Source organism: Dipodomys ordii, unplaced genomic scaffold, assembly GCF_000151885.1.
Source record: "Dipodomys ordii isolate 6190 unplaced genomic scaffold, Dord_2.0 Scaffold150, whole genome shotgun sequence".
Classification (NCBI taxonomy): Eukaryota; Metazoa; Chordata; class Mammalia; order Rodentia; family Heteromyidae; genus Dipodomys; species Dipodomys ordii.
Window position 1 is genome coordinate 3,647,278 of NW_012267366.1, and position 14,961 is coordinate 3,662,238.

The 14,961-nt window shown below is 38.8% G+C and overlaps 1 protein-coding gene across 4 annotated transcripts in view; it reads left to right on the plus strand.

The window, feature by feature from the left end:
- Glra2 (glycine receptor, alpha 2) overlaps positions 1–14,961 on the plus strand; it is a 125,976-nt gene that overhangs the window by 79,457 nt on the left and 31,558 nt on the right. The window lies entirely within an intron of this gene.

A 14,961-nucleotide genomic window follows, 5' to 3' on the forward strand; every position in this document is an offset into this window, starting at 1 on the left:
CAATCACAAAGAATATCTTAAAAAAGAAGACATGTGCAGTAGCTCACTCCTGTAATCCCACTACTCAGAGGGTAGAGAATGTGAGTAGCTTGGTGTGAAGCCAGCCAAGGCATAAATATTAACAAGACCCTATAGCAATAACAACAATGAAGATAGGCATGGTAGTATGTACCTCTCAACCCAGCTACACAGGAAACAGTAGGAGGATCATGGTCTAGGCCTGGACAAAAATCCTCTGCAAGGCCTTAATGGAAAAATAATTATAAGGGAAAGGACAAGGGATATAGAGCATCTGCCTAGCAAGTGGACCTGGATTCAACCCTAGTAGCACAAAAAAATATCAAACTGGATCCCACTGTTAGAGATTATGATTTTATTGGCCTGAAACAGGACCCTGAACTAGATATTATTTTAAGTTTCACATCTGAAATTTCCACATTTGTTACACTTGATAGCTAAGACACACTTCTCTAGAATAAATAATACTCAATGAAATTTGTGTCCTTTTAAGTCTATGTGGGTGGGTATTGTGATACACTGGAAGACCACTGGGATCCAGCTCATATCTACATTTGGTGTATTCCACAAATGGTCTTTGGTATAGTTTTTAATGTATAGTGGTTTTTCAATGACATTTTCATGGCTAATGGAGTACTATATACAGGAGAAAGATAACTAGGCTTCATATAACTGTTCTTTAATGTGTACACTCTTTCACAATGGACAGATTATGGAACCTCTGGAGAAGTCAATGTTTGTCAGATAAACAGGAATGAATTCCTACTTTGGTAACCATTTAGACATTTATTCATTCAACACATACATAAGAACAGCCATTCGGTTCCAGGTACTGTCTCAGACTGTAAAGATACAGTGGTAAATAATTCAGATTGAATATCCTCTTATCTTCATAACTTATGAGATATGAATAAGTAATAAGCAAATAAAAATAAAACCAAATAGAGGTATAGGTAATAATTAGTACTGCTATTCACCAGAGTCTTAAAAATTTCTAAATGATGCTTATCAAAAAGAACTCCAAGAAGTGGTAACAAAAGGTTGTTTATTTTACCTTTTGCTATTCTTTTTTTTTCTGATTTCCCCCCTTTTTTCGCTGTCTTTGATTTCTGTACCTTTTGTCTTGTATGTAATTTTATCTGAATTGAGGAGGTAAAGGGGACGCACAGAAATGGTGGGACACAGGGTGAGCAAATGAATCAGTGGTAGTCACTAGACACCATGTTGAAAATGAACTGTACAACCTGTGGTGGAGGGGGTCAGGAGGGAAAACCTGGGAGAAAATGAGAGAAGAGGTGACACTGTTCCGAAAGAAATGTACGCATTACCTGACTTATGTGACTGTAACCCCTCTGTACATCATCTTTACAACAAAAAATAAAATATAAATAAATAATCCATCATTTTCCAGCTTTAAAAAGTACCTAAGAATTACTTGGCACTGGCAGTTCACCCCTGTAATTGTTGCTACTCAAGAAGGTCATATAGCTGGGAAGGTGGCTCAGTGGTAGAGAGCTTGCCTTGCATGCCTGAGGCCCTGGGTTCGATTCCTCAGCACCACATAAGCAAAAAGAAAAAAAGCCGGAAGTGGCGCTGTGGCTCAAGTGGTAGAGTGCTAGCCTTGAGCTGAAGAGCTGAGGGACAGCGCCCAGGCTCAGAGTTCAGGCCCCATGACCGGACCCCCTCCCCCACCAAAAAAAGAAGGTCACATAGTTACCAAATTGATTTGGTACTTACCTCTTCAGACTATTTTGTGAACTGTGTCAACACTCCATTCCTAGCTTCTGTGCTCAAGGCTAGCACTCTACCACTTGAGCCACAGCTCCACTTCCAGTTTTTGGGTGATTAACTGGAGATAAGAGTCTCACAGAGTTTCCTCCCAGTGCTGCCTTCAAACTGTGATCCTTAGATATCAGCCTCTAGAGTAGCTAGGATTACAAGTATGAGCCAATGGCAACACTCCATGCTTATTGATGATAAGCAAACCGGCCAGGTTTGTTAATAGTAAAGGATTTCTTAGGAGGATGTGTGATTTCTTTACCATCTTGTTTCTAAATGGTGCTTGATATGATCGGCATTATTTTTGTGTCAAATTTTCCTAACTTGAGGAATGGGTTACTTGTGACAATAAACTGAGGATTCTATAAGAAATATTTTGGATGCAGATAGTTTATTTGGGAGCTGCTCCCAGGAAGGACAAAAGAGAGTATGGAGTGCATATAAGGAGAAAAGAAAAGAAATTGTAATATAAATTGGTTATTATGAGAGCAACCAAGTCTCATTCCTACTGGGAATACACTTAAAACTGTATAGACTCAGATGCAAGTGGCTCATGCCTATAATTCTAGCTACTCAGGAGGCTAAGATCTGAGTCTTCAAAGCCAGTCTGGACAGAAAAATCCATGTGACTGTTATCTCTAGTTAACCACCAAAAAGCCACAAGTGGAGGTGTGTGTCAAGTGGCAAAGCACCAGCCTTGAGTGAAAAACTTTAGGAACAATGTGCATGTTCTGAGTTCAAGCCCCAGTACTGTCACAAAAAATATTCTGAAGAACTTTTGAGTTGGCCTACTAAGTAACAGGAAATCTAGTGTTCTTATCTAGCAACTGCTATTCCTCCATGGTTTACAGCTTCCTCTGGGAGTGTTCTAAGTTTCTTACACACATTTGGGCACATTGCTGAGCTCCAAGAGAGCTCTCTTATGTAGAAAAAATGGAGAGACTCAAGGGCTGAAGGTGACTTGCTGATCATTTACATAATTGCCCACTGACTTTGTAAGTAAACTCAGTATACTTGCTATACACTTGGCACTACACATGCAATTTGTTTTTCATCAATACCATTTGTTTCTAAGCAAGTAATCACCATCTTGGGCAAGTTCTGACTGGAACATAGAGATACCCAATGAATACATATTATTATCTGACATTTTAAGTTCTAAGAAGGCAGAGTAGATGGCCTAAAGCTGGTATTACAGCTCTCAATTCAATGCCTTGAAATAAGGCTATCGATTTGGTTTATTTTCCCATCACTTTTTCTTTCTGTGAGTCATAGAATTTTAAAAATAGCACAGCCTTTAGAAATGCTTGACCAGGTGCTGTGGCTCACGCCTATAATTCTAGCTTCTCAGGAGGCTGATATCTGAGGATCACAGTTTAAAGCCAGCCCAACCAGAAAAATCCATGAGACTGTTATCTCCTTTTTTTTTCTTTTTTCCCCCCCTTCTCTCAGGCATGGGGTTTGAACTCAGGACCTAGGCACTGTCCCTGAGCTTCTTTTTGTTCCAGGTTCCCACTGTACCACTTTGAGTCACAGCTCCACCGAGACTGTTATCTCTAATTAACCAGCAAAAAGCTGGAAGTAGATGTGTGGTTCAAGTAGTGGAAGGCGAACGTTGAGCAGAAATCTCATGTGAGAGCACAAGGCTCTGAACTCAAGTCCCCCAGTGTGGCATATGAAAATAGAAATTATCCCAATGTTTTTATATGCCAAAGGAGGAAACTGAGGCCCAGAAAGATGAAATGGCATGGCCTAGTTAGCAGTCTACCAGATGCAAACGTAATACCCACATCCCTGGTACCTTCTCATTGTTCTCTCTACCATGGTTCTGCTGCCTCTTCTTACTTTATGTAAATCCATAGGATTGATTTCTACCAACAGCCTGAAATTGAGCAAAACTCTCTGAAGCAGATATATGCAACTGATACATTAGAAAGTGATATGCTCATTGATTTCAATCACTTTTCACATGTCACCATTTATCTTTTAAGCATACTCTATACTTCCATATTGAAAAAGAATAATGTCCCTTTATGCGATGTCCTTTTTTCATTCATGACATTTTATTCAAGAAACTGTAGGATATGTTTTAATTACTGTTAGACACCTGCAGGCTATTATCTATTGCAAATAAGTATTATGAGTGAGTGATTTCTTCCAGTTTTGGGGGTAAAGAAAAAGGCCTATAACTGACTTTCATCAAAATGCAGTTCAGCTATGGGAAATGGAAACAGTGGAGAGATATGGTCTCTGGCAATTTACACTGACAAAAAGTGAGAAAACCAGCCCAGCAAGAGGCTTTTGTGCCACATTAATTCCAAGGCTCTGATTGACTTGTAGCTCCTTTTCTTGTTTTCTTCTCCCCATATGGAACCTGGAACATGGTGGGGCCTTACACATTTTCAATTTCAATTTCACTTTGGATGGTATGAAACAGTAGGTAGCTGATTAGCTTCAAGAGCTTTAAGTTAGAACACTCTAGGTTTGAGTGCCCAGAATCCAATGCCAAGAAGAAAAGGTTTCTGCCAAGTTGGATCCCAGGGAGTTAACCTAGCTGACCTGCAGCCTCCACTGTGAGTTCCCATTAAAGTATCGTGCAGGTGCTAAACCAGGCCACAGACAAGAGGCTAGTCAGGAAAGCTTCTTGGCCACCACTGACTCCTCCATTGAACTGAAATGATCACACCCTTCAGTCCTCCACAAAAGGAGTTACTGTCTTCATCTCCAGGTTGTAGCATCCTAGAGTTCCTGGTTTTAGGTTTATTGTGGGGAAGCTCATTATTGAAGTGATGCTAATTGTTCCTCAGAGTTATCACAAGATCCTTCTTGTGTGGCTTCTTTGTCATTGAAGGTTGATATTGGCTTCTAAGACTTCTTATTCTGTAACCCAGAAAAATCCTGTTCCCCATATATTTTACCCACAAGTCTTTTCAGAAGTCGGCTGACAGTGGTAGCACACTATTGGTGAGATTGCAATGGGATGAAGAGCTTGCACACAGGCCCTCCCACTCACATTGATAATGCTCCAAGTTTCAGAAATGATGGTACATAAGAGGATTAATGAGTGCTGTCTTCCCGATCTGGCCTCATCATCCACTCTAGGAGGTGGAGCTGACTTGAGAATCATAAATCTGCTAGCAATCCAATATTCTCAAGTCCCCTCTCTGGAGGCCACACAATGGAAAGCAGCAGAAAACCTTTTTTATTATCACAAGCCCTACCAAGCATCCCAAAGCCTACCATTAGTGTATGCTTTAAAAATAATTATTTTTAAAATTATCTTCAAGGAATTGTACAAAGGAGTTTCAATTCCACATATCATTATATGAGTACAATGCATCTTGATCAATGTGCAGAACAGGGATAGACTATTGCTATTAAATTGCCCTCCACTACTTCATTTCTCACAAGTGGGAAATGTAAATCTCCAGTAGGATGGGGTTGATGAGTGAATCAAGAAATGAAAATATGCACTAGGTGCTGGTGGCTCATGCCTGTATTCCTAGCCACTTAAGGCTGAGATATGAAGATTGTGAGTTGAAGCCAGCCTAGGCAGGAAAGTGCATGAGATTCATCTCTCCACTGAACCATCAAAAAGCCAGAAGTGGGGCTTTGGCTCAAATGGTAGAGCATTAATCTTGAGTGGAAAAAAAACAGGGAAAGCAGCCAGGCCCTGATCTCCAGCCCCAGGATTGGCACACAGGCGTGCACACGCGCGCATGCACACACACACACACAACGGAAATAGCATAGAAGAAATGAAGCACACATTGCTGGCTGAGAAAGTAAAGGAAGAACACTATGGTTAGCATCCGTCCTTGAAAATTTTTAATCATAGTACCTCCATGGCTGCAGGTGTCACAGTGCTGTTGTTTATTACTCACCTGTCCATTTGCCTAAACTTTCTCACCTCTCTTTCCCATCAGATACTGTCATCTGGTAAAACCATAGTCTGTGAGTAATTCCCCTGACTCATTCCCATAGAGAGAAGTTCCCCAGGGGTCAGTAAAACAGAAAAGCACAAAGTTTGGAAACAAGCCAGATTAAATAAGAACTATAGCTCAATCATTTGCTGTGATTTTGATAAGTTAACAAATAAACTCTGGGGCTGGGAAGGTGGCTCAGTGGTAGAGCACTTACTTTGCATGAATGAGGCCCTGGGTTCGATTCCTCAGCACCACATAAGCAGAAAAAAAGCTGGAAGTGGCACTATGGCTCAAGTGGTAGAGCGCTAGCCTTGAGCTGAAGAGCTGAGGGTCAGCGCCCAGGCCCAGAGTTCAGGCTCCACGACCGGACCCAAAATAAATAAATAACTATGTTTTCATCCTTATAATGGAGATAACTCATGAAGTTGTGTGTTTTTTTATTTTTGTTGTTGTTGATGATAGCACTAGGTACTTTTGTAGCAAAATATCAGTCTTTATGACATACAAGTGTTCCCACTACAATTAGATTCCATTTTATGTGAACTTAGTTATGTGAATTTAAAATAGGGCAATGTAAAAATACTAATAAAGTCTTAATGCATGCACTGAACATGAAATGCAACAGATTCCACTTTACATTTATTCCTCTGGGGGAAAATGGTCTTGAATTATGCAAGTTTTGAATTATGCAATATCTTCAGAAGCTCATCCCTTGCAAACCAATGTGACTGGGCATCTACAATGTGCCAAATGAGTGTGAGGATTTACATAAACTGTCTTATTCAATCCCTCAGTGACCCCATAAGATTAGAATCCTTGGGCCCCTATCTTTATGTGAAGAAACTGAGGATCCAAAAGGATAAGTAAACTTTCCAAGTTCATTGGTAATTCAGCTAGGATTCAAATATACTTGGTTAGGCTCCAAAGATATTTATCTCCTCCTCTCTTTTCTTTACATTTTCTTCTATTCTTTCTCTTCTCTCCTCCTCCTTCTTCTTCCTCACTGTCTCTCTCATCTCTGTATGCCTCTGTCTCTGTCTCTGCCCCATGTTGTGATAACACAGACATTTATTTAGTGAAACATCATCTCATTTGTTAAGTAAACATTTAAAATCTCTCCAACATTTATTAAGTCAAACATCCTCTCATCATCCCTCCCCCCCAAAGCTCATAGTTGTCTTTCTAATGTGGAAGAAATGTAACTGGCTCTTTCCTAAGCATGGATAATTTGCTGCTGACTCCCTTCACCCCGCTGCACATTCCCTTTTCATTATTCCTCTCATTAGAAAAGAAATTTCTATATATCTATATATTCATATATAATATATATATATCACTTGTTTAGTCCCTGAAAGTATAGACATAGGAAGTGGATTATAGCAATAGTGTATTTCCTATCAACTGAAACTGTAATGAAAGGTGGCAGATTAAAACTCAAGAAAGATGTCCCCTAGTCCTACTTCCTCTTCGTCCACATGCAACCCTTTCTCACTTCAGAGGTTCCAGAGGTCTATATTTCGAGAAGGCTGAGACTTGTTAGAGCATATTTGAAGTGTGTCTCTATGGTACCTCTATCAATGACTGTCTCCTACCATTCCCTATGTATTATAGGATTGACAGTTCAATTTTTTTCGTATGTCTCTTTCCAAAATCTCAAAAGAATATTGAGCTTTTTCAAGCTGTTTTGAACAGTTTTCGAATCATCATAATGGAGATAAACTTGTTCATTTTTAGCAATAATAAATAACTAACTAAGCGTGTGCATTATCCCATGTCCAATAAACTAATTAGTCCCCAAGGGTTGTTCAGAACCACCTGTAACTGGTTGGTTCTTGAAGATGGAATGTTTGGAGGCACTGCCACCCAATGGTTATTTCTATAAACAACACTTTCCCAAGAATTGGATAGATGATAGATAGATAGATAGATAGATAGATAGATAGATAGATAGATAGATAGATAGATAGATAGATTGATAGATAGATAGATAGATAGATAGATAGATATTCAATATGTCCAAGAGACAGCAAGGAAGAAGAAGAAGGATAATAGGAGAGAAAGAATAGAAGAAAATGTAAAGAAAAAAGAGGGGGAGATAAATATCTTTGGAGCCTAAACAAATACATTTGAATCCTAGTTGAATTACCAATGAACCTGGAAAAATTTCTTATATATATAGTCCTGGGACTTGAACTCAGTGTCTAGATACTGTCCCTGAGCTACTTTGCTCAAGGCTACTACTCTATCACAGCTGCACTTCTGGCTTTTTTGGTGCTTAAACTGGAGATAAGAGTTTCACAGACTTTTCTTCTAGAGCTGGCTTTGAACTGTGATCCTCAGATCTCAGCCTCCTGAGGAGCTAATATTACAGGTGTGAGCCCCCAGGACTCAGTCTAAAAGTTGGATATATTTAAGCACCTTTCTCAGAATCCAACTAAAACGCCAAATGTGGAGAGAAATATAGGATGGGGGCAGTGACACTAGGTCAGGCCACATAGTGTTGCTGTCATCTCTCCTGCTAAGGAAATCTGATTTTCCCAGCATTAAACAGCAGGTTGTAAGCTCTTTAATTAGGCAATAAAAATAGCAATTGGCAGTGCAAGTGTAAAGATTAAATTGTATAACACCATGAATCTCTGGTCTCAAGATTAATTTAGCTGTCTATATATTTTTCTGATAATATAGTGACTGTGTATAGATAAGAGACAAAAGAGAAATGCAAAGCCAAAATTCCCATTTTGATCTTTGTTGATTACTAGTTATATAAGATTTGAAAGCGTTTTTCTCTCACAAAGTGGGAATAGAGGTAGCAGTGGCATACTTAATAGCAACAGTAAAAGGCAAGTTGATTAGAGATATTGAATGCTTCTATTTCATTTAAAGGAGGCGCATCTCAGGCTGGTATGGCCAACAAGTATCCTTCATTTCAATGATATTAATTAACTAAGTGAAATTTTTGATAAAGTTAAATTGATAAAATATAACTGTACTTACAGAGAAGAATAGCTTCTATTCAATTTTAGCAATGCGTTGCAGGCATGGTTTGAGAATAATTAAACAAAGACTCAAGCAAGAGAGGATGGGAAATCATAGCACTTAAAGGAAAATAGCAGGTAAAATGGACATTGTCCTGTGAATTCTATATTGTGACTTTTCTATTAGAATAGTACTTTGGTCAATAGCCATTTGTGAATTTTCTCCTCTACAAAGAAGTCTCCGTACATGTATGTAAATATTACTCTCAGCGGAATGGGTAGAATGGTCCAGTCTACAAGCTGGTAATGTGGATATAATTTAATTGGCACATGGTTACAGGGAAGTGCTCACCTGAGGAATGGTGGCATGGAGAGAGTATCTAAACTTTAAAAACATTCAGGTAATCGTTATAAAAACAGGACCCATTCCTTTGTCCTGAGGATAAATACTAAGCTGGAAATGACTCAACTCATGAACCATTACTTTCATGTCTCAGAAAATAGAGTAGTTTCTAAACAGAGAAAAATAAATTATAGGGCTAAAGTAAATATATTCATGACTTGGTTTTCCATCTCAAAACTGAACTGAGAGTATAATTAAAGGGAAAAATGGCTCAAGAATGCTTGCTAAAGTTTTCAAAAAAATGACAGATGGTACTGAAAAACAACCTTGAATGGGACATAGATCCAAAGAATGTGAACATGACGATACCAAAACAACTGAGCAATTAACCACCGTCATCTAAGTGATCTGTTCAAACAACACATTTACCTAGTATCATGAAAACCTAAAACACTTGATTGGCTCTACTGTTTCATCAGGTAAGTTTGTAAACCACATTACTTTTAAAGTGATAAAAGTATAACAATAGTAACTCTTTTCTCCCTTAGTGAAAAAAATATGGATATTATCAGCTCTTAGCTCTAACATATTTGAGCTACAGTTTTCTTCAAATTAAAACCCTTTTTTTGGTAGCTGATCCTTCATAAAAAGTAGTGACTATAAGAGAAATTTGAGTTTATATATTACTTGGAAATTTTATCAATCAACAGCAGTTTGTGTGGCAATTATTAAATGCACAGACTTGTCTTCTGGCATGAGTGCAAAAGATATCATTGGATGTTTATCCCATCCATATCCAATGCTTTCTGTAGAAATTCCAAGTGTCAAGAGAAGGAAAGGTGGACAGGCATTGGTGGCTCACGTCTGTAATCCTAGCTACACAGAAGGCTGAGATCTGAGGATCCCAGCCCGGGCAGGAAACTCCATGAGACTTATCTATAATAAACCACTCAGAAAACCAGAAGTGGTTCTGTGGCTCAAGTGGTAGAGTGCTTGCCTTGAGCTGAAGAGCTAAGGGATAGTGTCCAGGCCTAGAGTGCAAGCCCCACGACCAACAACAACAACAACACAAAGTGAAGAAGTGAATTCCAATAAGAAAAATATCTATCTGCTTATGTTAGGACTTTTGCTTTTGGAGACAATTAAAAACATAATAATTACAAAAGGACTGACCTAGCTATACCCCACTTAAAATCCATCATTACGTTATGTTTATAAGGAGTATATAAAGTCATCCTTGACTTTCAGTGTCTTTGTCACTAGCCTATCTATGTGCCTACCTACCCATCAGAATGGGTATTCGATATGTCTAGGTCAGTTAGGTTGTCCATTCAGTGTCCAAAACCACCAAACTCTCTCCCTTCTTCAAGCCTTTGCCTTTACAGCTTTCTGCAATAATCATTATTCTGGCTTTCCTCAAGCCTTAGAGCAAATCCAGCCCCTTGCCAGATGAAGCTTCCTTTGCTTCCTCTGTTGGTATCAGCCATCTGGTACCTCACTAACCTAATGGTCCTTACGCTATTTTGTCATGTGGACCCATCATGCACTTGTATGACTGTCTCTCTCAATAGACCATACGTTTCTTATGCATCAAAACAGTCTCACTGGAAAAGTGTAATGCCGGACAATGCTACAGATGTAGCTAAGAGGGTAGTAAACATTTTCTGCAAGGGACAACATAGTATTTTTGGATCTGAGGGGCCATTTTGTTGTTGATATACCTACTTAACTGTGTCATTTTAGTACAGACATAGGCATAAACAATATGTAAATAAGCAAATAGGGCTGTGTACCAATAAACTTTATAAGACATTTGTTGGGGAAGTGGCACTGTGGCTCAAGTGGTAGAGTGCTCGCCTTGAGCTGAAGAGTTTGGGGACAGTGCCTAGGTCTAGAGTTCCCCATGACCAACAACAACAACAAAAAAGACATTTGTTGGGCCAGATGTGATCCTTGGGCCACAATTTATTTTTCCTTGACCTACGTGAATGACACTTTTTGTGCAGAGTGTGAATAAGGTCTCCTGTAGTATATTCGAAAAAATTTTGAGAAAAATAAATATGCAATTTAGTCATCTTTGTATGACCTACCCTACCTCCCACAGCATCTGGTTCAGTGCTTTCTACATCAATATTTGTAAACCATCATTTTTTAATTTTCTGAATAAAATATGTCTGAAAATATAGTTAGGTGGGTGGTGAATGCTTGTAATCCCAGCTCTTGAGATCCTTCTCCAGAAGCAGGATTGCTAGTTGCAGGCTAGTCTGGGCAACACAGTAGTGAGACCCTATATTACAAGTCAAATATATGTATATGCTTATGTATAAACATATGTATATGTATAATTGTGTGTGTGTGTGTGTGTGTGTGTGTGTGTGTGTGTGTGTGTTGGTCCTGGGGCATGAACTCAGCCTGGGTGCTGTCCCTGAACTTTTATGCTCAAGGCTAGTACTCTACCACTTGAACCATAGCTCCTCTTCTGGCTCTTCTGGTGGTTAACTGGAGATAAGAATTTCACAGATTTTCCTGACTAGGCTGGCTTTGAACCACATTCCTCAGATCTCAACCTCCTGAGTAGCTAGGATTATAGGCATAGGCCACCAGTGCCCATTTTACTCAGTGAATAATAACCGCATTTTGAGAGCTTAATAACCATTGAAAACTATCTAGCAAGTTTATAGTAAAGTAGTTCCAGTAGGGATCATGTAAGCCCAATAATCATTAAAAAATGTGACAGGAAAATGTGTCAGCTAAAAAAAAATCTAAGGATTAGCAGGCAAAAGGAGAGAACCTGACATTAGAGTTGGATCAAAGTAACAAAAAGTAATTTCAAACCTGAGCGACCAAAACCCAGGGACATCCCATGTGAATAATGCATTCAATGCCCACATTTCAATGCTAGCAAGATGTTCATGATTTGGAAGGAACTCAAAGACTAACCCAAATAATTAAAAGACTGAATGGATTCACTCATGAATAGCTATAAAAGAAGCCAAATATGTGCTTGGCTTGCTAATGAACAAAATGAGATGAAGGAAAAGTTTACAATTTGCTGAAGTCTGTAAACACCAGGAAGTAGAAGAATGATGGTTGGGTCTATTGGACTCAGATCTTATATGGAAATATCTCAGGCACTGATAGATTCTTCTTATTTTGGGGTCTTAAAACAGTCATAGCCTATCTGAATAATATATAACTGAGGATGCTGTGATTGGTAATATTCTATTATTGTAGGAGTCAGGATTTCTTCAAAAGAGCAAGTGTAAGAAAAATACTGTTTATTAAATAAAAAACTTAAGAATGTTAGTGTTCTGAGAGAATTAAAGACTGTTAGTCCACTTTTAAAAGAATCAAATATATGTAACTGTAGGTAACGGTATATAGTTTAGAATTATTTAAATGAAAGCACAAAGATGCAAAAATAGCTAAATATTTCTTTCCTTCCCATTTTTCTTTAATCATTCATTCAATCATGACACATACATAATTCTTACCCACTATTTTTAAGGTCCTAACTTAATGACACAAAGAGTGAAACTACCCAGGACTAATACTCAAAACTCAACAGAAAGTAAAAACTCTACAAGCTTTTGTGGATAGGATCAGGGAAGCAAGTGGTCTAAGAAGGAACTGAACATTTCAAGTGAGACTGAGAGAACTATTACGAAAATAATCTCCAATCCACATTGAAGATAGAGGGAAGCTTGAAGAGGATTCCTAAGAAAGCTGGTATTTGTGCCAAGATCTGAGAGGTTGTGAGGAGATAGATAATCCAAGAAAAATCGGAATAAGAACCCCGGGTAGAGGGCTAGGAAGTGGCTCAGTGGCAGAGTGCTTGCCTTGCATGCATGAGGCCCTGTGTTCGATTATTCAGCACCAGAAGTGGTACTGTGGCTCAAGTGGTAATGTGCTACCCTTGAGCTGTAGAGCTGAGGGACAGCATCCAGGCCCAGAGTTTAGGCCCCATGACCAACCAAAAAAAAAAAAAAAAACCAGAAACCGTAGCCGGGCACCAGTGGCTCAAGCCACCTAACTTCTCAGGAGACTAAGAACTGCGGATAGCAGTTGGAAGCCAGCCCAAGCAGAAAGGTCTCCATGAGATTCTTATGTCCAATTAACCAATGAAAAACTAGAAGTGGCACTGTGGTTCAAGTGGTAGAGGGTGTGCCTTGAGTGCAAAGAAGCTCAGGGATGGGGCCCAGGCCCTGGGTTCAAGCCCTACAACTGACAAAAAAAAAAAAGAAAAAGAAAAGAAAGCAAGAGAGATTTTCAAAGGTGAACCAATTTATCACAATGTACCTGAGATTGGCAAGTAGTTCAGTGTGTCTTAGAGTATAAGACAAGTGGTGATCTTAAAAATATAAACTATAATATATTAAAATTATAAGTTATATTTATTTTCCTTCTTAATTTTTATTTCATCTGAGATGCTTCCACAGTAAAAATCACACCTTTATGTAGCCAAATAATTACAAACATTTATATACCATACCTATTCTGTACTTGACACTATTCTAAGCTCTTTACATACATTAATTGATTTTATCCACATTACAACTTCATGAGGAAGGTACTATGATTATTCCTATTTTAGAGCTGAGGAATGCAAACAGAGAGGTTAAATCATCAAGGGAATTTAGAGAGACAAGAAATAGCAAAGCAGCATCCCCTCCCCCCCCACCCCATTCTCTGGTGTGTGTGCCACAGCTACACTTCTACCTTTTTCCTGTTTAAGTGGAAGTAAGAGTCTCATTGACTTTCCTGCATAGGCTGGCTTTGAACCTCAGACCTCAGATCTCAGGCTCCTGACTAGCTAAGGATTACAGATGTGAGCCACTGGCACCCAGCCAAAGCATCATTTCTTACTTGGGTGATATCACTCCAAATTCTGCTTCTATAAACTCTCTCACACTGCTAACTTTCAAAGAGAAGAACTTATTTTTGTATCATGGATTCCAATAATTCATCTAAAAATAAATCTAATAAATAAGGCAGAGAGAATGTCAGATATTGCTCAGAACAGAAAAATTGATAGTCACAAAAAATGAAATAGAAATAACCTAAACACCCCATAACATGAAATTATTAACTATAACATACACGATTATGCAAGCATTGGAATTTATGATTTAGGAGGAAATAAAATGACATGTGAAATACCATAAAAATCAAAGCGAAGTGCAGAATACAAATTACATGATTATTAGTGAGGGTTTTTTTGCTTGTGGTTTGTTACTTTTATTGTTGTTTTGAGAGAGGGGCCTCATTATATAGTCCAGGTTGGCCTTAAATTCATGATTCTCCTGCTTCAGCCTCCCACTAGGATTACAAATGCATACCACCACACCTTGCCCCACAAATGGTATCCTAGTAGTGTATTTATGTATATGCTTGGAAAAACACACTAAGACAATTTTGCCAGGCACCGGTGGCTCAAGCCTGTAATCCTAGCTAATAAGGAGGCTGAGATCTGAGGATCACCCTTCAAAGCCAGCCCGGGCAGGAAAGTCCGTGACACTCTTCTCTCCAATAACCACCAGAAACCCATAAGTGGTGCTGTGGCTCAAGTGGTAGAGAGCTAGCCTTGAGCTGAAGAGCTGAGGGACAGCACCCAAGCCCAGAGTTCAAGCCCCATGACTGAAAAAAAAGTTTCAATTTCAATCTTAGTTCAGCCAATTTTTAGCTTTATATCCTTGGATAGTAACCCCTCTTTACTCATTTCTTCCTCAGTAAGTGGGTAATACAGTTGTTGTAAGGGTTAAAAGTTAATACATATATAATCATTCAAATGCTGGCTGACAAGCATTTAGATGACAACTATAGAAAACTTAGAACTGAAGAGGGCACTCACGGTTTAAGTGCCCTTTGGAAACTGGGGATCCCATGATTCAACTTTGTCCATTTATTTTCTCCCTTAACC